Raw genomic sequence first — 24,568 nt, 5'->3', positions numbered from 1 at the left:
AATTAATATTCATAACTTTTTTATGAAGTTAAAAATGGCTATCATTTCAAGGTTTAGGGGCGACTTAATGAACAGCCTCTGAAATAGGCAATATCTGCTGGCAGTCAGGGATAATTCAGGCAAACTGAATCTCTGATTCATACCTAATTATTCGAGTTTGTTTAGACACGGGATCACAGTGTTGATCCTGGATTTATTCTGCTAAAATTGGTCAGAATTCATTAAAACCTTTAAAAGTATAAGATGTGTTTTCTCTCCCCAACAGTAATTATGGAAATGATTGTAGTTCTGTTGATCTTATCTATTAGACATCTGACATAAGCAATTCTTGAGCTATTTTCTTTACATTTTTAATCAATTGATCATGTTTGTTTGAGTAAATGTTTACTTGTGAGCATAAAACATAATCTAGCTAAATTAAGCTGTTAAAAACGAATGACAACACACTAAATCCTTCATTACAGTGCTTGCAAGGCAGTAGTGTATTGGTATTCCCTAATCATTCTGGTTTTTGCAGGCCCAGCTGCAGCTCTAAGATATAATGTCGGCAGTTTTACAATTGTATGCTTTATATATATATATATATATATATATATATATATATATATATATATATATATATATATATATATATATATATATATATATATATATATATATATATATATATATATATATATAAGGATGCAAAAGCATCACAGAATTATCCCATGTGACACGTGCAGTATATTCCAAGTGTTCTTGGAGTATACGATAAGGTTTGGTGCATTCGTGAGACTATTAGTGCCACTATTCACTCCATCTCGCTCAGAAAAAGCACACAATTTGTGAGAAATCAAGATTAACAAAAATAACAAAAAATACAATCCATGTACCTTCTTCTCTGATGTGAATATACAGCGGGGGAAATAAGTATTGAACACGTCATAATTTTTCTCAGTAAATATATTTCCAAAGGTGCTATTGACATGAAATTTTCACCAGATGTTGAAAACACCATACAACTTGGTGTTGGCTCTTGGACAACTCTTCTGATTATTCTTTTCACTCCTCTATCAGAAATCTTGCGAGGAGCACTGGTCGAGGCAAATTTATGGTGAAATGATTGTCTTTCCACTTCCGTATTATGGCCCCAAAAGTGCTCACTGGACCATTCAGAAGCTTAGAATGGCGCCTATAACCAATGCCATCATTATGTTTTGCAACAATTAGGTTGCGAAGGTCTTGAGACAGCTCTTTGCTTTTACCCATCATGAGATGTGTTTTGTGTGACACCTTGGCAATGAGACCTTTCTGTAGGCCATCATTTGGGACTGAACCAGCTGTTATTAATTTCCACTGACAGGGGGCTGGATTGCTTTTTAATTACTGTAAGTTTTCAGCAGTTGTCTTGGCTTTCCATGCCTTTTTGCGCCTCCCTTTCTTCATGTGTTCAATACTTTTTCCCTGTGCCATTTCACATTATTACACATAACTTAATTTCTGAACTTATTTTTGTTTGTGTCTTTGTATGTATGGCTTACTTGGGTTGTTACCAACATCTGGTGAAAATTTCATGTCAATAGCACATTTGGAAATATATTTACTGAGAAAAATGATGACGTGTTCAATACTTATTTCCCCCGCTGTACCCGTTGTGTTCATCACCGTGTTCACATAACTATAGGACTGCGCGATATTGGTAAAAACTGCCATTGCAATATTTTCTTTTTCTGTGATATGTATTGCATATTGTATCACCAGATGACTTGAATAGCTCTGTTTAGAAAGAATTAATCTTTCATGATTGGGGTGATTTTTTTTAGGGGACTGAATCTGCATAGAAAATAATAAACAAATTACAAGCAAATTACAAGATACAAATGAAATTAACAGTGCTTTAGCCTATGTTCTTCAGGTAAGTCTAACAGTAGTCATATACAAAAACTGAATAATCAAATGTAATATAACACTGCATAGTCTTCACTGTATAAATTAAATTAAATGAATCTTTGTTAAAGGTTCTCTTTGTATTTTGTTGTTTGAATAACATAGATTGAGGAGTTTCTGAGGATAAAAAGATGGTGCCCAGTGGTGTGTTGACTGCTCTTCTTGCTCAGTTTGTTTTATTGTTTTTACTTTTTATGTTGTGTTTACTTCCTCAATATGGCCACAGTTTATGGACTTACAATCGCCAAGCATTATTTAATATCCGTTCATCTGTACCCGACCTCTCTGGCGCTGGAAAATACTACTTTCATACTTGGCTTGTGAGACTTTACCCGCTAAGATAATTCGACCGACGGGGGAATGCCAGTGGTAGGAAAAAAACGCCAGAGGAGACAGGGGTGCAGAGAGATCCTGGAATGTTTTTTTCCTTGAGGGCGCGAGATTTGCGATTCCTTCGCTGCCATTCCTTCCTGTCTTCGTGCTGTTTGTCCGGCGGTGGTGTTGTCCGTGCCCAGACCTTTTGTATCAAGGCCCTATTACATCAGGAAGATATAAACCACGATTATCTGTGCCACTTGCGGAAGATAGAAGAGTGTGGGGGTGTGAGTGTGCCGACTGGGAACACCCCGGTAAGGACGGAATTAGTTAATGCCAGATCCCTTGCAAATAAATCATTCATTTTAAATGATTTTTATATACACAACGACTTGGATTTTTTATTTATTGTCGAAACATGGATGAATGCTGTTGATCTCACCCCTATTATGGAAGCAACTTCGGCTGATTGTGACTCTTTTTTACATCTCCCAGAAACTCTGGTCTAGGTGATGGCCTTGCCATTTTTTTTAACAAACATTTTATATGCCGCTTATTGCCATTTATTTACTATCAGAGTTTCGAAGCCCAAGTGAGGATGTTGGATTATAAGAATCCGGTGCTTTGTGTAAATGCTTATCGTGCACCTAAATATCACAAAGATTTCATTGAAAAATTATCAGATTTCACTACTAGTCTCACATTGTACTACTGTCTGATTCAATCTTAATTGTTGGTGATTTTAATGTACTTGTTTGCTGCCCAGGAAAACCTATGGTAGCTGAATTCCTAGGAATGTTGGACTTGATTCAGTCTGTTAGGAGTAGCACACTAGCCTGACAAGCCAGACCTACATCAAGATGTTGGGTCTGGCAACTCACCATAGACACGGCTCAATCCGAGGGGCGGGATAAACGGCTGTCTTTCAAATTCCCTCTGCACGCAATAGGACAGCGCTTCAACCAACCAGATCATTTTCCAAACAGCGGAGCTAGTTGATAGATTCAACTTTTGCCATATCTGGCCGGCAAAACTACGAACACATCTTCCTTTTTTTAAGAATGACTTAAGTGCCGTTCTTTGCTCTTTTCTCAAAGAAAAACCTAACTCCAAGTCCTCCAGAGTCGCGGACAAAGCCGATTAAAAAGATGTTCGCCAGCAGCAGCCGCTCTTCTTTGTTTTCAAGTGGCAGGTAACCGTCGCAACTCTGCAGTCATTATGTTAAGCCCGCCCCGCCTACTCTATACACGACGTGATTGGCCTGACCCAATTTAGGTTTTTGCAGCTCGAAAGTCAATGGAGAGTTGCTAGACTGCCCTGGCTGCAAAATACATTTTGCTGCCGCTAGGGTGCGTCTAGATTTCTAGGCTAGTAGCACACATGAACTTGGCCACTCTCTCGATCTCGTTCTGTCTTTAGGAATTTTGATTTGTGATTTTAATATTATGCCACATAGTTTGTCTGATCATTGTCCAGTGGTATTTAATGCAAATCTCCCAAGTGTGTGTCCTTCTGCTCCTATGTCGGTGGTTTATTCCCGTATACTCACTCCACTTACAGTATCAGAATTTCTAAACTCTTTTATTGCCTCTCCACAAATCCCTTGTATTGAGTCTGCATCTCCCTCTGTCGATCCAGATGAGTTGATTGCAACGTTTAATTCTGTCTGTATGAACATCATGGACTCTATTGCTCCATATAAAATAAAGGAAAGAAGAGCCAAAACACAACCTTGGCTGAATGAACAGACTCGGGCTCTTAGACGGGAATGTAGAAGAACAGAAAGGAGGTGGAGGAAAGATAGGTTGCAAGTTTCCTTGCAAATGTTAAGGGAAATTCTGACAAAATACCAAAAAGCTGTGAAATATTATTGAGTGTGTTACTTGTCTGATATGATTGCTAAAAATCCACCACTCATCCAGCAATGAGCAAGTTTTTCATCCATGGTTGCTAACCCAGTGCTAACAGGTTTAACTGAAATGTATTCTTTTAGTCAGTTTGAACTGGTTAGAGATGTCATTATCCACTTAAACCGATCAACCTGTCCCTGTGATGCAGTTGCGCTGTCCATGCTTAAGGAAGGTGCTGATATAGTCAGCCCAAGTATCTTATCTATTATTAATAGTACAGAATGGCATCGTACCACTTTGCCTTAAAGGCACACTATGCAAGATTTGTACCTTAATATAATAGCTTCAAAATCATTTCGATGGTAAACGAACTCATAGTAGGGCGAATCATCCCGATAGCAAAGCAGGGAGGGGGGGGGGGGGCGCCACTGGCAAAACCAGCAATGCAAGTTTGAGAGGTGGCGTCCCATCAAATCAAGACTTGCTTTACAGCACGACGTCACATACATCAACAACATATGAAGCAGCCTCTATGGAAGACACTAGCACGCATTTCAGATGTGAATCATGGCAGAGTCGACGAAGAAAACGCGGTTGGAAGAGTCAAGGAAAAGAAAACGAGAAAGTGAGACACTCGGTCAGGCTTTCACTCATTGGCGAGAGCTAAAAAGCAGCAAAGGATGCAACAGCGATGCTGACCTGGCGTTCTTGTTGATGGACTAGTAAGTAAATCTCTTATTTGTAAACTTGCTTGCGTTCTATGTTGTATGTTGTTGCGCTTGCTTGTTGTATGTCAACGAAGTTGTTCATTCATCCAATGTTGATAATAAGACCAGTCCACTAATTTCCACATATGCCTAACAGCTCTGCAAATTGATAGCTAATCGATTTGCAGAGCTGTTAGCAGACTTGATAACAAACATTTGTTTCTCTTACGTGTTTTTGCGTTATGTTTTATTGCCCAGCTTGCCTCACGAGCAAGTTTACCAGCTGAACTCAGGTGTTGTGATGTGTATTTATTACGTAGTCCTTTGTCAGGTTCAGGTTTCGTATGACATGTGTACTGTGGTTATGCAAACTTTAGCTGGCATATTTGTATGAAATCGTGAAACATTACCTAGTCAGTAGACATCTTCAGAGGCTATCTGTGCCTGTTCGATGTCCGATGCTTCCATCCTACTGAACAGATACCGGTATACAGGGGGGAGGGGATCAGGTCGTGAGTGCAGAGACTGCTCTGCATGAGTGGTATTTGCAACAGTATCGTTAAATACAAGTACTCCACAGTGACTCTAGGGGACGCTGTTTGACAAAAACGGAAAAGTGCATATGTGCCTTTAAGCAAGCTATTGTTGAGCCCTATCTTTAAAAAACAAGTCAAGTCTGGACCCATATATATTTTAAATAAATTATCTGCCAATTTCAAAATTGCCTGGCTTGTCTAAGGTACTTGAAAAAGTTGTGCTTAAACAAATATCCACTTTAGGGGTGGACACAGTACAAAATCAGCCCTTTTAAGGGTTGTTAATGATCTTTTTTTAATTACGGATGCAGGTAATCATGCAGCATTAATTTTATTGGATTTGTCAGCAGCCTTTGACACCATTGATCACCAGATCCTTCTGACTCGCTTAAAGCAGTTTGTTGGTATTCAGGGGACGGTCTTAAAATGGTTTGCCTCTTATTTGGAATGTAGATCCTTTTTAGTGAAGATTGGTAACAACTACTCTGCTCCATCACCTATTTCCTGTGGGGTCCCACAAGGGTCCATTTTTGGTCCCATCCTGTTTTCATTGTATTTGCTCCCATTGGGAATGATTTTTAAGAAGCATGGTATTTCTTACCATCTGAATGCAGATGACACTCAAGTCTACTTGCCGTTGCGATCCGGTAGAATGGATTCCAATGCCATACTCATGATAATCGGGGTGATTTCCCCCCTTCCGACAGTCCTAGCTATGTCCCGATTATCTTGATGGTTCAACAGATTATCTTATCAGATTTTCCCTTGGTGTGAGGTGTGTTAAGAGGGTCCGAACCTGCTCGGAAGAACGTCGGAGCCACCCCGATCGCGAATCGTAAATATTCAACATGTTTAATATTTACGATCAGAAATCCTGATGTGTGGGGGGGAACTCCAAGGACAAACACGCGCACGTTCTGGAGATTATCACGTGAAATAAAACAATATCCAATCAGAAAGCGAGATGATGGAAGACACGGCCATTCTCATACACACACACACTTGCAGGAAGCTGAGTGTTAAGTGTTCAGTGAGGTTCTATAGAGGGATTAAATAACTTTTTCTAAAGAGACAATAAATCCAATAAAGAATAAATAAAGACAATAAAGAATGAATATATTTCTGTATAAAAGGTTATATATAATGGTGGGTACAATGTTTTTTTTTCACTTGAATTTTCTGTGAAAATCATTCCAAGCACTATCATCGCAATTTCTTCCTGCATATCATCCACCATGCTTTTTCTGAAGTCTCGCAAGATTTTGCGAGATTTCCTGTGTTCACAGTCGAGACTCTGTTTGAAAATCTGTTTGTGTGTGGTGCTCCACACACTATAGGAGCAAAACGCTTAAATCTAGGATTTTTTGTCCTCATGTTTGTGGTCTATCACATTTTGAAAATCTTATAAGATGTAAAAAATCTTTTGGTGTGTACCCAACATAAGGTGTCTGGAGGAAGTAAAGCTGTGGATGGCTGAAAATGTCATTCAATTGAATGAAAACAAAACTGAAATTATTATTTTGTCGCACAGCCGGTAGCCAAATGGTAATCGATCACTTAGGCTCATAGAAGGGGTACCTGCAGGATCAAGTAAAGAACTTGGGAGTCATTTTTGACTCATCCATCATTTTTGATCAACAGATAAAGGCATTGGTTCGTAATTGCTTCTTCTATTTAAGTGCAATAGCCAAATTGAAACCAATTCTCTCTGCCAGCGACCTGGAAAAAGTTGTCCATGCATATATTTTTTCCCATCTAGATTATTGTAGTGCACTTTATGTTGGGACCTGTCAAACACACATTGCCCGCTTATAGCTAGTACATAATGCTGCTGCAAGGTTGTTGATGAATACTGGGAAAACGGATCATGTTACTCCCTTGTTATCTTTTTTAGGTTGGCTACCAATACATTTTAGGATACAGTATAAAATTCTGATATATGTTTTAAAGCACTTCACGGAATGGCACCAGAATACTTAGCTGAGCTTATTAAGCCCTACAGTTCAGGCGTAAGACTAAGATCATCAAACAAGTTTCTTCTAACTATTCCCCGTGCACGTCTCAAATTGAAGGGTGATCGTGCTTTCTCTGTTGCTGGTCCTAGATTGTGGAAAAATCTGCCATTGGATGTTAGATCTTCCTTGTGTTTTTAAGTGTTTTTAAGGACTGCTTAAAATCTTATCTGTACTCTTTGGCATTTTAGTTAGGGCTGAAACGATTAGTCGACATTGTCGACAGCGTGACAAAATATCTTTGTTGTCGAGTAGTCGTTTGATCTCACGTGATTTGACCGCTACGGCGCTGTAGCGCTAGAGTGTAATGCAGCCACACAGCGCGAATTATGATGGAGTGCAAACGAATCCGAACTAGCAAGGTGTGTTAGCCTGGTTAAAACCAGACCCTTCTCAGTTGAAACTGAGTGTAGGGTCTGGAGAAGCTATGTAGACAAATCATTTCCAAAGGGACGTCACCAACCGACGTAGCTCAGCTTGATTGACAGGTGATCTGACCAATCATACTTTGCCATCCGCCATTTTGTCCGACAAAGCAGTCAGGAGAGTAGATTAACATAGATTTGAACTTGAAAAATGGAGTGTACTGACGCCTTTCCGTGGTTAAAACAACATTCCTTCTTATGTTTGTTCATGTTTATTTGAGGCTATAAATTAACTAGAAGGAAGAGATGATCGGTTCACAAGAACAGCTTTAACTGATGCTCTACAGCGATCTGTCACGGCACATTAAAGAGCAACAAAACAGTATTTATTGTTTAAATTTCTTTTAAAAAATTACCAAATTTGAAAGCTGAGACTTTGTTTAATATGTTTAATATCAAACGTAACCGAAAAGTAGCCTGCTCTGTCCTGTCTGCCAGCGTGTTGTCAGTCTCCTCTCTGCTCCGCAATGTATTTTTCACTGCGTGTGCGTGAGAACTCCTTCAGCGTCGCTGCGCTGTCGTCATCATGTAAATCCCTCCCCAAACGTTTCTGATTGGTGCCGCGATTTCGGCGGCACAGAAATGAGTTTGAATGGGCTCTTCTCCAGACTATCCTGGAGAGAGAATGAAAATTCGCCGGAAGTAGTCTGGGTTTTCCCAGGCTAAAGGTGTGTGAAAGTTTCACAAAACTTCAAACCAAGAATGCTGTCGTGTGCAATACATGCAAGGCGGAACTTGCTTTTCATGGGAGCACAACATGCATGTTAAAGCACTTAAAGAGGAAACACCCCTGCACAAGAGGAGCCGGTGAGACGTGAATGTTCTCCAGCTGAAGCTAAATAACGTACTTGGTTACTTACGTAACCTCGGTTCCCTTAGAGATAAGGGAATGAGTACTGCGTTGCAAACGCTGTGGGAAAACTCCTTTTCTCGAGAATATTGAAGCCTTTATTTTAAAACGCATTGCATGCAGCACAGGCGAGAGCATCAGGCTCGCGCGAGCGAGCTGATAGGCTGTGCTGTGGGCAACTGCACGAACCAATGGCGGATCAGCAGAGGCGTGCGAACCAATCAGGTCGCTTGGCACACTGCCAGTGTCAAGCGCGTGAAACTGCACGTGATCAAAGCATATAAATATAGATAATAATCCGCCATTTGACAGGTATAATCGACTGAAGCGAAAAACACCTGACATAAGAGGAATAGCACGGCAAGGCAACGCAGTACTCGTTCCCTTATCTCTAAGGGAACCGAGGTTACGTAAGTAACCAAGTACGTTCCCTTAAGAGAATGTTCTCTCGTACTGCGTTGCAAACGCTGTGGGAACGCTATTTAAAACGCCGTGCTATTAATCTTTTGGCCGCTCTGACTCACCAGAAGTTCCGGGAAGTTACAGAATAGCCAGGATAAACGAGACCGAACATCGGGCCCAGAGATTATCCAATAATTAAGATCTGGGCCAAGGGCCAGATTAGCTTAATCATAATTCATAAAGACAGCTTGTGTATCCAATTCCAAAACTAGTCTAGGTCCACAGAGCCAGGGTCTAGACAGAAAGAACTCGTGCCTGCAGGGCAGGAACATCTAGGTTATAGAACCTCACAAATGTGGACGGAACGGACCAGCCGGCCGCCGCACAAATGTCCTCAATAGGAACACCACTCGACCAAGCCCACGAAGAGGCGACGCCTCTCGTGGAGTGAGCTCTAACACCTATGGGACAAGAGAGGCCCAGTGAGGTGTAAGCCAGAGCAATGGCGTCAACTATCCATCTGGACAGCGTGAGCTTAGTCACAGGAAGGCCCTTGGTTCGGCCCCCGAAACAAACGAAGAGCTGTTCAGACTGTCTGAAAGAGGCCGAACGCTCCAGATAAATTCTCAAAGCTCTGACGGGGCAAAGCGTGAGAGAATCACTGTCCTCTTCAGAGGAGGGAAGAGCTGACAGAGAAATAACCTGGGCTCTGAACGGAGTTGAGAGCACCTTAGGCACATATCCATGTCTTGGCCTAAGAGTGACCTTGGAGTCATTAGGGCCAAACTCCAGACAGGAAGCGCTAGTAGAAAGCGCCTGCAAGTCCCCTATTCTTTTAACAGACGCCAGTGCTAGAAGCAGGGCGGTTTTCAGAGAGAGGGGCTTGAGATCAGCTGACTGAAGTGGTTCAAAGGGAGGTCCCCTAAGAGCCCGCAGGACCAGAGAAAGGTCCCAGGCCGGTACAGACGGTGGCCGAGGCGGGTTAAGCCTTCTGGCGCCCTTAAGGAAACGAACTATAAGGTCGTTTTTACCTAAGGAGGCTCCGGCTTCCAATACGTGAAAAGCAGCAATGGCTGCCACGTACACTTTGAGAGTGGAGGGGGAGCGACCCGCATCCAACATCTCTTGCAGAAAAGAAAGCACTTTTGGCACTTCACAAGTGTGTGGGTCGAGGTTTCGAGCTAAACACCAGCTGGAGAACGCTGACCATTTAAGGTGATAGAGGCGTCTAGTAGACGGAGCTCTAGCCTCCATAATAGTGTTCAGTACACCCTCTGGGAGATCCTGGGGTACCCGTTGAGTGTCCATACATGTAGGGCCCACAAGTCGGGACGGGGATGCCAGATTGTCCTGTTGGCCTGAGCCAGGAGGTGGAATTGGCCACGGGTCTGTTACAGACAGTTGCATCAACTCTGGGAACCAAATCTGGGTCCGCCAGAGAGGAGCCACCAAGAGAACCGCGCTTTTGGTGTTCCTGATCCGTTCGATGACCTGAGGGAGCATCGAGACCGGAGGAAACGCATAGAGAGGAAGGTTGGGCCAGTTGTGGGCTAACGCATCCCTGTTCTTTGAAAAGAAGATTGGGCAGTGACAGTTGTCTTCTGAGGCGAAAAGATCTACTTCTGCCTTCCCGAAGACCTCCCATAGCAGGAGAACTGTCTGAGGGTGGAGAGACCATTCCTCTGGGGGAACTGTGCCCCGAGAGAGCATGTCTGCTCCTGTGTTCAACGTGCCTGGCACGTGAGCTGCCCTGAGGGAGCGCAGGTTGGTGTGAGCCCAAAGCAGGAGCTGCGTGGCTATGGCAAACAGGTTGCGGGACCTGAGGCCACCCTGGCGATTTATGTAAGAGACCACCGACATATTGTCCGTCCGGACCAGCACGTGGTGTCCAGCCAGGTGAGGGAGGAAGGTTTTTAGGGCTAGAAAAACTGCTCTCATTTCGAGGCAGTTGATGTGTAGGCGTTTCTCCGAGCTCGACCAGAGGCCGGAGGCAGGCCTGCCCTCGTACAGAGCTCCCCAACCCGAGTTGGAAGCGTCTGTTGAAATCACCCTCCTCTCTGAGACCACCCCCATGCTTACGCCCTGCCGGTACCAGCTGGCGTCTTTCCAAGGGGCCAGGGCTTGAACACAGCGCTGGTCCACCTTGATAATCAAGTGGCCTGAGTGCCAGGCGTGGGGTGGCACCAGAGGTGCTAGCCACAGCTGAAGAGGACGCATACGCAGTAGGCCGAGTTGGAGTACTGATGATGCAGAGGCCATGAGGCCAAGGATCCTCTGAAACGTTCTGAGGGGTACATAAGAGCCCTCTGTGAACGATGTCGCGAGCTGCTGAATTGTTAGAGCACGGGCCGGTGTGGGCCATGCTCTCATAATTACGGAGTCGAAAACTGTTCCCAGGAACGTGATACGTTGGCTGGGCAACAGAATACTCTTGGCAAAATTGACCTTGAGCCCTAGACATTCCAGATGTCTGAGGAGCCAGGCTCTGTGAGTATGTGACTCCGCCTCTGACTGAGTTGATATGAGCTAGTCGTCGAGGTAGTTCAGGATGCGCATGCCCCGCTGTCTCAGGGGGGAGAGAGCTGCATCCATGCACTTTGTGAATGTACGAGGTGCCAGTGCCAGTCCAAATGGTAGCACTGTGTACTGGTATGTCTGCCCCTCGAAGGCGAATCTCAAGAATGGCCTGTGGTGGGGGTTCACTTGAATGTGAAAGTAAGCGTCTTTTAGATCTATTGAGAAAAACCAGTCGCCTGGGCGAATCTGCGCCAGGATGTGTCTGGTCGTGAGCATTCTGAACGGCCGTGACATGAGAGCCTTGTTCAGATGTCTGAGATCTAAAATGGGTCTCAGGCCGCCGTCTTTCTTTGGAACAAGAAAGTAACGGCTGTAAAAACCTGACTCGCTCTGAGAAGGGGGGATCTTCTCGATGGCCCCTTTGGACAGCAGACTTAACACTTCGGTGCGGAGGACATGACTCAGTATGCACCTTACCGTGGTTTGTATAACCGCGTGAAAACACGGTGGTCTGCGGGCGAACTGAAGCGAGTAACCGCGCTTTATGATGTTCATCACCCATTCTGAAACTCCGGGGATAGCTTGCCAAGCTAGAGCCCGCAGAGCCAGAGGCATTATCATATCTGGAACGCCCGGAGTTGGGGGTTCGAACTGACATGTATGTGAGGGGGAAATTTTGCTCGATTTGTGCTTTTTGTGGGTCGCTGTTAAAACAGCGTTTGTGTGCAGGGGTGCGTGACAAGTGACGGGCCCATGTACTGCATTTAAATCTGCTCCAACCGCCTGAACTGAAGAGGGGGCTGAGAGTAGCACTCGAGCGATCTTCGGGGCTGGTCCGGCCGCGGCGGGACAATGACCCCTCTTTATGCCGGTTAGGACGGCTTCTTGGGCTCGTGATCGAGCGTGAGCTTCGGCCGCGGGCCCTGGCGCTTAGGGAACGGGAACCGCTTTGCATGCTTCAGGCGCTGGCTGGTCTCAGCCACTGGGCGGGGCTGGAGGACCTCTGAAGCTACCCTCTCAGGTCGCGGCGTGCTCTTGGGGCGCCGTTGGACCGAACTGGAGCGTTTGGGTAGAAAATGCTTCATAGCGCTGGAAGCTTTTTGAGCCTCAGTGAAGTGTTCTGCGAAGCCGCTGACAGATGGGCCGAAGAGACCAGATGCTGTGACTGGAGAATCGAGGAAGGCGGTCTTGTCTGCGTCCCTGATTTCCATCAAAGTCAGCCACAGGTGGCGCTCTAAAACAACCAGGCTGGCCATATTGCGGCCCAGGGCTTGAGCGGTGGTTTTTGTGGCCCGTAGCGCCAAATCCGTCGCACTTCTGAGGTCCTTAAAAGTGTCTGGGTCAGGGCCTGACTCGTCCATAGAGCGGAGGAGCTTTGCCTGAAACACTTGGAGGGTCGCCATAGCGTGAAGAGCAGAGGCGGCTTGACCGGCGGCAGCATAAGCGCGGCTGGCAATGGCCGAAGTAGTTCTGCACGGCTTGGATGGGTGCACAGTTTTAGACCTCCAACTTCCTGCAGTGGGAGGGCATAAGTGTGCAGCGACCGCTTCCTCCAGTGGGGGGAGACACACGTAACCTTTTTCTTCAGCGCCGTCAACAGTGGAGAGCGTTGAAGAAGCCGATGAGCGCGTTCGCGCTGAAAAGGGCGCGCGCCAGCTTTTAGTGAGCTCCTCGTGGACCTCGGGCAGAAATGGAGCGGCGCGCTGACGAGGGGCCTGTTGGCACCCCGGCAGGTACCACTCGTCGAGGCGGCTTCTGGCAGGCTCGGCTGGGGAAAGCCAGTCGAGTCCCAGCTCGTCGACAGCGCGAGACATGACACGGAAGAGTTCGGCGTCGATGTTCGCTCGGGTGTCAGAAGGATCTAACTGAGAGGGGGGGGGCGGGGTCCGCAGAGCCCGACCAATCCTCACTCTCAGATGCCGCCACAGAAACTGCGTCATCCATTTCTTCAACAGATCCGCCAAAAGAGACGAGTCCCGCCGCTTCAGTCGAGGGCCGTTGGTCGCTCTGAGAGAACAGAACTGGAGAAGAGGGCGTGGGCGAAGCACGTGGAGAAAGGCCCGGCGTGCATTCGCTAAACTCACCGCGTTCAGGACGCCTCTGATCGCACCGCTTCTTCCTACGGGGCTCGCGAGGCGCCGAAGATGGAAGACGGGCGGGACCCCTCACCGACGAAGCGAGCGCGAGTCTCGAGCGAAGAGTAGAAACAGGCATCCCGTTGCAGAGAAGGCAGCCGCCTTTAGTGAGCGCTGACTCGGCGTGCTCAGGGCCGAGGCAGGCCGCACACTGTGTGTGTCTGTCAGACACATGCAGGGGAACCTCGCAGGATTCACAAATAGAGAGCGGCATTTGAAACAACGCCGCGCGCTGTGAAAACAGCGATTTAGCTCTTTTAGAAAGCGAGAGATAGAGAAAAAGTATACTCGTCGGATGCCACAGGGAAACGCTCAGCTGGCAGATGCCGGGATGCGAAGCTGTTCCGGTGGACGGCTGTTCGACGACGAGAGGCTTCTATCCGGAGAAGATCAGCGACGAGGTGAGTCGAGAGCTGAAGGAGATTAAATCTGTCAAATGGCGGATTATTATCTATATTTATATGCTTTGATCACGTGCAGTTTCGCGCGCTTGACACTGGCAGTGTGCCAAGCGACCTGATTGGTTCGCGCGCCTCTGCTGATCCGCCATTGGTTCGTGCAGTTGCCCACAGCACAGCCTATCAGCTCGCTCGCCCGAGCCTGATGCTCTCGCCTGTGCTGCATGCAATGCGTTTTAAAATAAAGGCTTCAATATTCTCGAGAAAAGGAGTTTTCCCACAGCGTTTGCAACGCAGTACGAGAGAACGTTCTCTTAAGGGAACTAGCAGTAAATCTCTTTATTAGAGAATGCAATACTACTAATATTAGTAATAATATTAACAATAGTAATATAATTACAGTAATGTGGTGATTTATTTTTGCATAGAATAAAGCTTGATCGAGCTTAGGAGTCAGGGCTGTTTTTATTATTGTAACACTACAGTCTTTTCACTTGCCTGTATTTTGTTCCATATTCATGAAGACTTACAAAAGGAGATGTTATGAAGAATATCATGTCAGTTACTTTTTCATACTGTAAATTAAAAGGTGAATGAGAATGTCTCTGTCAGCTCAATTGTCATTACAATTTTTTTTTACATTTTATACTTAAAATAATTGTTTGCAGATTAAGTTTGTCTGTAATGCAGCTGATTCATTTTTATTTTTTTCTATTGAAAGAGAACAGAATATTTAAACAATGCTTAGAGAGCATTTGTGTGTGATTTGAGTTGGACAGAAATCTGAAAACTTAAAGAGAATGACCTGTTTAGTTGGCTCAAAGTTCATTAAAACAACCATTTCAAAAGCTGAAGTGATTTTCTTTTTTTATATTATAGTTAGAATATGTATAACCCAGTGTTTTAACTGATTGAAAAAGCTGAATAATCGTTCCAAACTTACTGATTAGTCGGCGAAATAATCGACGATTAGTCAATTAATCGTTCTAATAATAGTTAGATTAATCGATTATCAAAATAATCGTTTGTTGCAGCCCTAATTTTAGTACAATAATACATGGATGTTTTTATGTTTTGTCTTATTGTTCTTATTGTTGGTTTTTATTGCAATGTACAGCACTTTTGAACTACGGTGGTAACCTGTAAGGTGCTGTATAAATAAATAAACGGACGAACGAACGAGAATAATGACAGTCAGCAGTAGGTATTATGTTCACGCAAGCCATATGTGACTGTGTTTACGAGGATACTCCCTGAGACGAGCATTTTGACATAATTTGCATGTATGTGTCTGTTCAAGCACAAACAGAGCTGGAAAAAAACTGAATTTGGTTTGTCTGTCTACGGTGCTCTTTGTGTGCGCACAGATAACAACTCGCTAGTTCGGAATTGATTTCTCTTTCGCGTCTTCTTGCGCTCAAATGGTTTAAAATCAATTGAATGTTTAAACTGACCGGATCTAAAACGTGCAAATGATAAACTTTCACTCTATGATGGTTAAAATGAACTGAGAATCAAGTGTGTTTCGAATCGCTTCGAACTGGATTTTTGGAAATTTCGGTTTGTTTTTCAGCAAACCCTTGTGTATACCACAGAACACTTGCAAAATAAGGCACGTCAAATAAGATCATTCTGTGATACTTTCTGCATCGATGCTTGTCACTATTCATTGCCATTACATGGACAGGCAGGACTTTTTTTTAAATTCTCCTTTTTGGGTCAAAAAAAAAAAAGAAGGGCATTTTGCTTTTTGAGTGACATTATCTTGCTATTTAAGCATGTATGCCACAAAGACGCAGTCGCATTAAGTGTTTCTCGTGCATAGATAAGTAAAAAACAGATGTGCACCTTTCATTTACGCAGCACCAATGCCTAATATTTAAGTTTATCTTAAACTTTAATACTATTCTGCCTTGCAAGCATTGGTGTTTTCCTCATGAAATGCAAATGTATTTTTTTTTCTGACTTGGAAATGGATGGCTCACCATACAATATAAATGAATTTTCCAGGAGCATAATTGAGCTGTGTGTCTGTGCGCGCAGTAAATTTAGAGCAGGATTTGGTGCTGACCTCACTCTGAGAAGAGAGAGATGCATCAATATGATTTGGATATGATGATGTTGGAATGGACATGAAGAGTGTCAATTATTTACAGGTGATGTGCCCATTGAATTGGCAATGAAGTGCCTATAAATTGGGTCTTGGTGTTTTGTGTGGACGGGTCGGGTGAGTCTTTCAGAGTCTCACCTTTTCTTTTTTATTACCCAAACTTAAGGATTTCAGAGGGAGGCTCAGGATGTTATTGCCAAATAGCACTGTATCAGAAAGGCAACAAGGGAAGCCCAGCCATTTGTGGATGTAGTTGGCTTTTAAGTCCATCCTCTGGACTGTTGTTGAGGTAATGTCAGACAACTCCAGGGGCCACATCAAGCGATAATACAAAATAAACTGGTAACGCCAGACCTTGAATTTCCCTGGTAGAGCACTTTAGTCGATCTTGCTCAGGCCATCTGCAAACTGGGTTGAAACCGAGACAGCCATCTGCTTGTCAAACTGGGGTGCGTTTCCCGAAAGCATCGTTGGCCAACTATGGTCGCAAGTTCATCGCAATGTCCATTGAACTCTATTGGTAACGACGGAACTTGCGACCATAGTTGGCCAACGATGCTTTCGGGAAACGCACCCCTGGTTAGCTATATAACTGTATGATATATGTAACGGTCACCAGCTGGAGTGCCCTTGAGAGCCACCAGAGGGCACTCCACATCAGACACTCACGTTCACTCTCAGACTACAATTCCCATACTCACTGACCGGACTCATTATCTCTGAACACTCATCACATTCACCTGTACCTCATTATCACTGATTGCATTCACCTGTGTCCCATCACCCTGTTAGTCTCAGTCTATTTATACCTTGTTCATTCATTCACTCACCGCGAAGTCTTGTTAAGTGTTACACTGCATTTCTGAGCGTTTCCCTGGTTTTCTTGTTTCTTGGTTTTTGATATCTTGCCTCTGGTCCCTGGATTACTCTCTTGCCTCTGGTCCCTGCCTGTTTTGTTTGTTTTGTTTGTTTCGTTGTTTTGACTACCTGCCTGTGTATGACCCTAGCCTGTACTTTGGATTACGCCTCTGGATTGCCCCAGCCAATAAAGCTGCATTTGGATCTCCTACTTTGTGTCTTTGAGCGGTTCGTAACAGAAGACTTCGCCACACTTCAGATCCAGCAGCTATGACCTCCTGTAATACAGCAGTAGGGAACTCACCTGATCTTCCCTGTATGAGCAGGGAGTTCGCTGGACAGATCGCGGCCTTAGCCCTGGATAGCCTCGATCTGTTCCAGTACACCTGGGGTTTTTTTCCTCTCGCTGCCTCTTGCTCTCTGGGTGATGAGGCTATTAAGTTATGTTACCGGCTGGGGGCTAAGGAGGTCGACCCGAGGGAGCTCCCCGATCTCTCTGGTCTGGATTGGAGAGAGGCACTCTCCAGATGTCTGGAGAGCTTCCTTCCGTGGCACCCCAGTCCAGCCGAGCCCGCACTTCACGCCAGTCCAGCTAAGCCTGCACTTCACGCCAGCCCAGAGCCCTCTTCACCGCTGGTCCCGTCCAGCACAGAGCCCTCTTCACCGCTGGTCCCGTCCAGCACAGAGCCCTCTTCACCGCTGGTCCCGTCCAGCACAGAGCCCTCTTCACCGCTGGTCCCGTCCAGCACAGAGCCCTCTTCACCGCTGGTCCCGTCCAGCACAGAGCCTTCACTGCTGGTCCCGTCCAGCACAGAGCCCTCTTCACCGCTGGTCCCGTCCAGCACAGAGCCCTCTTCGCCGCTGGTCCCGCCCAGCTCAGAGCCCTCTTCGCCGCTGGTCCCGTCCAGCTCAGAGCCCTCTTCGCCGCTGGTTCTGTCCAGCTCAAAGCCTTCTTCATCGCTGGTCCTAACCAGCTCAGAGTCCTCTTCGCCGCTGGTCCTACCCAGCTCAAAGCCCTCGCCGCCGCTGGTCCCGTCAAGCTCAGAGTGCGCTTCTGCTGATCCAGAGACTGTTCACGTCGCTTCAGCTGATCCAGAGACTGTTCACGTCACTTCTGCCGATCCAGAGAGTGAGCTTCACGTCACTTCTGCTGATCCAGAGACTGTTCACGTCACTTCTGCCGATCCAGAGACTGAGCTTCACGTCACATCCGCCCGTCAAGTGTCTCGTCCCGCCGAGACTGAATCTCTTCCTGAGCCTGAAACTGATCTGGATACTGAGCTTGAATCTGTTCCTCTTCCTCTTTCTACGCCTGTGTCTTCGGACAAGATGGCCGACTCCACGCCTGTGTCTTCGGACAAGATGGCCGACTCCACGCCTGTGTCTTCGGACAAGATGGCCGACTCCACGCCTGTGTCTTCGGACAAGATGGCCGACTCCACGCCTGTGTCTTCGGACAAGATGGCCGACTCCACGCCTGTGTCTTCGGACAAGATGGCCGACTCCACGCCTGTGTCTTCGGACAAGATGGCCGACTCCACGCCTGTGTCTCCGGACACGGTGACCTCCGCCACCGAACCAGTGTCTCAGGACGAGATGGTCTCCACCGAGCCAGTTTCTATGGACAAGATGGCCGCTGACACGTCTGTTCCTGAGCTGGAGCCAGTGTCTGTTCCTGAGCCGGAGCCGGTGTCTGTTCCTGAGCCGGAGCCGGTGTCTGTTCCTGAGCCGGAGCCGGTGTCTGTTCCTGAGCCGGAGCCGGTGTCTGTTCCTGAGCCGGAGCCGGTGTCTGTTCCTGAGCCGGAGCCGGTGTCTGTTCCTGAGCCGGAGCCGGTGTCTGTTCCTGAGCCGGAGCCGGTGTCTGTTCCTGTCCCTGAGCCGGTGTCTGTTCCTGTCCCTGAGCCGGTGTCTGTTCCTGTCCCTGAGCCGGTGTCTGTTCCTGTCCCTGAGCCGGTGTCTGTTCCTGTCCCTGAGCCGGTGTCTGTTCCTGTCCCTGAGCCGGTGTCTGTTCCTGTCCCTGAGCCGGTGTCTGTTCCTGTTCTAGAGCCCGTTCATGTTCCTGAACCGTTGGATCCGCCTGAAGGGTCGTCTCCGCCCCGGCCGCCTGAAGGGTCATCTCCGCCCCGGCCGCCTGAAGGGTCGTCTCCGCCCCGGCCACCTTGGCCGCCTGAAGGGTCGTCTCCGCCCTGGCCGCCTGAAGGGTCGTCTCCTCCCTGGCCGCCTGAAGGGTCGTCTCCTCCCTGGCCGCCTGAAGGGTCGTCTCCTCCCTGGTCGCCTGCAGGGTCGTCTCCTCCCTGGTCGCCTGCACAGCCTGCTCCGCCCTGGTCGCCTGCACAGCCTGCTCCGCCCTGGTCGCCTGCACAGCCTGCTCCGCCCTGGTCGCCTGCACAGCCTGCTCCGCCCTGGTCACCTGCACAGCCTGATCCGCCCTGGTCGCCTGCACAGCCTGCTCCGGCCTGGTCGCCTGCACAGCCTGCTCCGCCTGCACAGCCTGCTCCGCCCTGGCCGCCTGCACAGCCTGCTCCGCCCTGGCCTGCCGCCCTGCCGGAGTCTTCAGGTCCTCTTCCGCTGCACGGGCCTGGCCCTCCATCCCGCCCCCGGGTCCGCCTCCGCTCCACCACCCTCCTGGACAATTTAGGAGCGTCTGGAATCCGCTCCTTAAAGGGGGGGGCTATGTAACGGTCACCAGCTGGAGTGCCCTTGAGAGCCACCAGAGGGCACTCCACATCAGACACTCACGTTCACTCTCAGACTACAATTCCCATACTCACTGACCGGACTCATTGTCTCTGAACACTCATCACATTCACCTGTACCTCATTATCACTGATTGCATTCACCTGTGTCCCATCACCCTGTTAGTCTCAGTCTATTTATACCTTGTTCATTCATTCACTCACCGCGAAGTCTTGTTAAGTGTTACACTGCATTTCTGAGCGTTTCCCTGGTTTTCTTGTTTCTTGGTTTTTGATATCTTGCCTCTGGTCCCTGGATTACTCTCTTGCCTCTGGTCCCTGCCTGTTTTGTTTGTTTTGTTTGTTTCGTTGTTTTGACTACCTGCCTGTGTATGACCCTAGCCTGTACTTTGGATTACGCCTCTGGATTGCCCCAGCCAATAAAGCTGCATTTGGATCTCCTACTTTGTGTCTTTGAGCGGTTCGTAACAATATAGCTATATGCTATAATGACTCTGCACAGGCTGGTCCACCAAAAGTGGAAAAGTGGATTTAGCCGGTTTATTTTTATCTGAGCCCATGCTCTAAACTCCTCAAGCCTTTTCAGGAGTCTAGAGGTACAAGCTGCTGTTTGGAAGAGGATGGTTACTTCATCCATATAGCTTCGCAAAGCTGTGAGTCGCTGCCCAGACTGAGTTCTGATACCTCTGACCATCTGTCTTCCGCCATTCTGGATGATCTCAAATACTGCTATGAAAAGAACAGGAGAGATGGAACAGCCTTTCGCTATCCAGCTGGTGCCAACCAGTGGAGACCTCATGGGTTGTGTAGCAAAAATCAAAGTTGTTAAAGTAATTTGCTATTTGGTTCTGGATGCAGCATGGTATGTGGAAAAAGTTGAGAGCAAAGGTGATGAGCTGGTGGGGAACCGACCCATAGGCGTTTGTGAGATCAAGCCAAACAGCATGGAGATCTGACTTACTGCTTTTTGCTGTCTGGTTTTCCAAGCTACGCTCATCAATTTCCACAGAAGCTTTTTTAACCTGGGACATTTTTTGTAGACCTTATAACAGTGGTAGCCAACCCGATCGCGATCGACTGGTAGATCTTTATCACTGTCCCGGTAGCTCCCGAATTATTATTTATTTTAATATTATTATTATTTATTATTATTATTATTATTTTAATTACTATTATTTATTTTTTTCAGTTTTGCAAGCATCTGTATTTCTTAATTCAACTGCTTTATTTATTTTCAATGAAGTGACCAATCAGATAAGAGAAGAGAAGACAATGGCGGAGACTCCACGAAAGAAGGCTAAAACATACAATTTTCAACCAGAATGGGTACAGGAATTTCTTTTTACCTTGGTTAAAGATAAGTGTGTAGTGTATGTATGTTGTGTCACCAAAAAACAAGCATTATGTAAAACAGGGAATCTGGAGCGGCACCACAAATACCAACCACCTGAAATTTAAAGACCACTACCCGCCAAAGAGCGCGATCCGTGCAAGGAAATTTGACGAGCTGAGATCTGAGTTGAAGGCTCAGCAATCACTTTTTACAAAATCTGCTGATCAAAATAAGGCTGCTACTGAAGCATCTTTTCGTGTAAGTTACTTTCTGGCTAAAAACAAAAAGCCTTTTAAGGATGGCGAATTATTCAAGGAAGCAATGGTCATTACTGCAGAGACTATTTTCAAGGATTTCAAAAACAAAGACGACATAAAAGCCTCACTCCGTGCTGTAGCTCTCGGCCCTGCATCAGTGACAAGGAGGGTCGAGTCACTGTCAGAGGACGTGGATCGACAGGTGTTAAAGGACTTGTCACTCTGTGAATATTTTTCACTGCAGTTCGACAAATCTTTGGATGTAGTGGACACAGCTCAGCTTGTTGTTTTTGTTAGAATGGCATTCCAGGATTTTACAACAAAAGAGGACTTCCTCACTCTTTTGTACTTAAAGGAGAGAACGTGAGGTGAGGATATTTACAATGAGTTTAAAAAATATGTAAGAGAAAATGATATCCCCATTCATAAACTGGTAGCAATTACCACCGACGGCACACCGGCGATGCGTGGTGTGCGCTTTGGTTTTATAGCACTGTGTCGTAATGACTCTTATTTTCCCGACTTCAAGAATTATCATTGTGTCATTCATCAGCAGGACTAGGCAGGGAAAGTTGTGGACTTTTCTCACGTAATGTCATTGGTGGTCAAACTGATAAACTCCATACGAGCAAAAGCACTTCAGCGTCGCTTATTCAAGGCGTAACTGGATGAACTTGATGCTGCGGACGGGGACCTACTACTTCATGCTGATGTGCGGTGGTTGAGCCGCGGGAAAGTGCTGCAGCGGTTTGTTGACTTACTGCCTGAGATAAAGACATTTCTGTCTGCAAGAAACGAGGAGCACAAGGAACTGACAGATGATGCGTGGCTGTGTGACCTGGGGTTTCTGACAGACTTGACCGCAAAGCTGAATACACTCAACAACGAGCTCCAGGGAAAAGACCGACACCTGCCCCACATGATCAGCGCAGTAAATGCTTTTAAGTCTAAACTCTGTGTTTGGATCACACATTTTAAAAACGGGAGGCTAACACACTTTCCCAACCTGGAAAAAATGTCACAGAGAATTAAAGACAAGGATGTTTTTCACCCTGAAAAAATACTGTGTTCACCTGGACAAAGTTAAAACAGAGTTCGATCTGTGTTTTGGTGAGTTAAACGAAATGGAATGTATTGCTGCATTTGTCTCAAACCCATTCATGCTCATTGATAAAGAACAGGTTGCAGCCAAATTCCAGCAAGTATTTTCTTTGTCAAGTGGAGTTGACATGGAGATGGTGGATTTGCAAAATGACATTGAGCTGAAAGCCAGATCAAGGGACAGTGACTTTTGGGGACTTGTCAACAGAGAGAAGTTTCCTCTCCTCACTGCATGTGCACTGAAAGTGAGTACCTACTTTGGATCAACTTACCTCTGTGAAATGGCATTTTCACAGATGAAAATACAGGAGCCCCCTTACTGACAGACATCTCACAGACTGCCTCAAACTGGCTGTCTCTAGCTATGAGCCAGAGTTCAGAGGACTCACAGACAGTATTCAGTCACAGCCATCTCACTGAATCATCACCTTGAGTGACTAACATTACTGCAGCAGTTTTGCCTTCTGGTGGCATTGTGAAAAGGATGTTGCAAAAGATGGGACATAACTACATTTAGCTTAATTGAGATTTTTGAGAATTTTGTTAGTACAGTTCATTTATAAAATGTTACGGGTAGTACCTTCAGAAACTTCAGAGAATAAGCACTTTACTGCTGACAATGACATTAGCGTTGCCACCCGTCCCGGTTTTCCAGGGATTGTTCTCTTTTTTGAGCGACAGTCCCGGAAAATTTATATTCTTTCCCGGGACACGAATTGTCCCGTTTTTTTGTGAAAATGTACTTCTAAAGTAGAATTTCCTGGTTTCAAATTAAACCGTTTCCTTCTACTGTTACTGCAGAGCTGCCACACGCAATTGACACTTTTCACACGCTCTCACGCCACACATCCATTTTCTCACGCACAGAAAAATCGCGAAGCAAGAGGACACGGAGACCGACAGACTAGACAGAGCAGGTTAGTTATGATTAAAAAAAAATCTCAGCTCTCAGATTCTGTCAATTTTATTTCGAAATTCAAACAATAAACACCGTTTTGGCGTTTGTAAATGTGACGTGAAAGATCCCTAGCGGCACGTGAACCGATCATCTCTACTAGCTAATAGTAAATAAACACGAATGAACAATGTTAAAAGAAACAGTACAACTTACCGAAATGTATATTCATCATACATAATATCGACCAATCAGTGTTTTCAACCGCGGAAAGGGTCAATTAAACAGCTGGAGAACAATTGTCACATAACATTTACCTCAGGAAAGCCATTTGATGACCATAATATAGGCTAGCACGTTAGTTGGCTAGAAAAAAAAGAGCTATAGAGAGTATTTTGCTAAACATGTGTAGGCTACTATATTACATATTTATTATATTTTTACTTATCATTAAATAAAGTTGTTATTATAATAAAAAACGCATTATATAATTTGAGTTATTTTTAACCTTAAATAATACTACCAGCTTAGGGCCTGAAACAACAAAAAATCAAATCCCGGTTTTTCACAAATCAACGGTGGCAACCCTAAATGACATGGCTGACAATGATCTGATCATATGATGGTTGCATCCAGTAAAAAAAAAAAAAAAAAGAACATTTAATGTATATTAAATTCAAATACAATTAAAATACAAAATAAAAGGCCTCAAGTTGAAAGTACAATCTGGGCTGTCTTTTTCTATCTATTCTTCGATAGGTAGATCTTTCCTTTCATTAAGGCTGAGGTCAGGGATCTTCAGCTTGAAAAGGTTGGTCACCACTGCCTTATAAGGTACCTCATTTGTTCCGCGTGCTGATGCCACTCTCTTTTGGTGTACCGGCAGTGGCGGTACTACGCTCAGTGGGGCGGCAGTGGCTCAGTGGTTCATGTAGATTGTCTACAAACCGAAAGGTTGGTGGTAGTAGTAGTAGTAGTAGTAGTAGTAGTAGTAGTAGTAAAATCTTTATTTGTCCCTTTACAGGGCAATTTAAGTAGCTTCAACCTCACAAACATACAAATTTTTATAAAAACAGAATGACATCACAAAACATTTTGAAAAACATCACAAAAAAAAAAAAAAAAAAAAAAAAAAAAAAAAACAACAAACAACAAACCCCGGGCATTTATAATAATTCTTCATATAGCTACTATTTAAAATTTACGGCACCTTTATCTTTGTTTCAAATAAGTATTTACACT

This window comes from Scardinius erythrophthalmus, assembly GCF_964197995.2.
Source record: "Scardinius erythrophthalmus genome assembly, chromosome: 15".
In the NCBI taxonomy this organism is placed as follows: domain Eukaryota; kingdom Metazoa; phylum Chordata; class Actinopteri; order Cypriniformes; family Leuciscidae; genus Scardinius; species Scardinius erythrophthalmus.
This window is presented reverse-complemented; position numbering follows the sequence as displayed.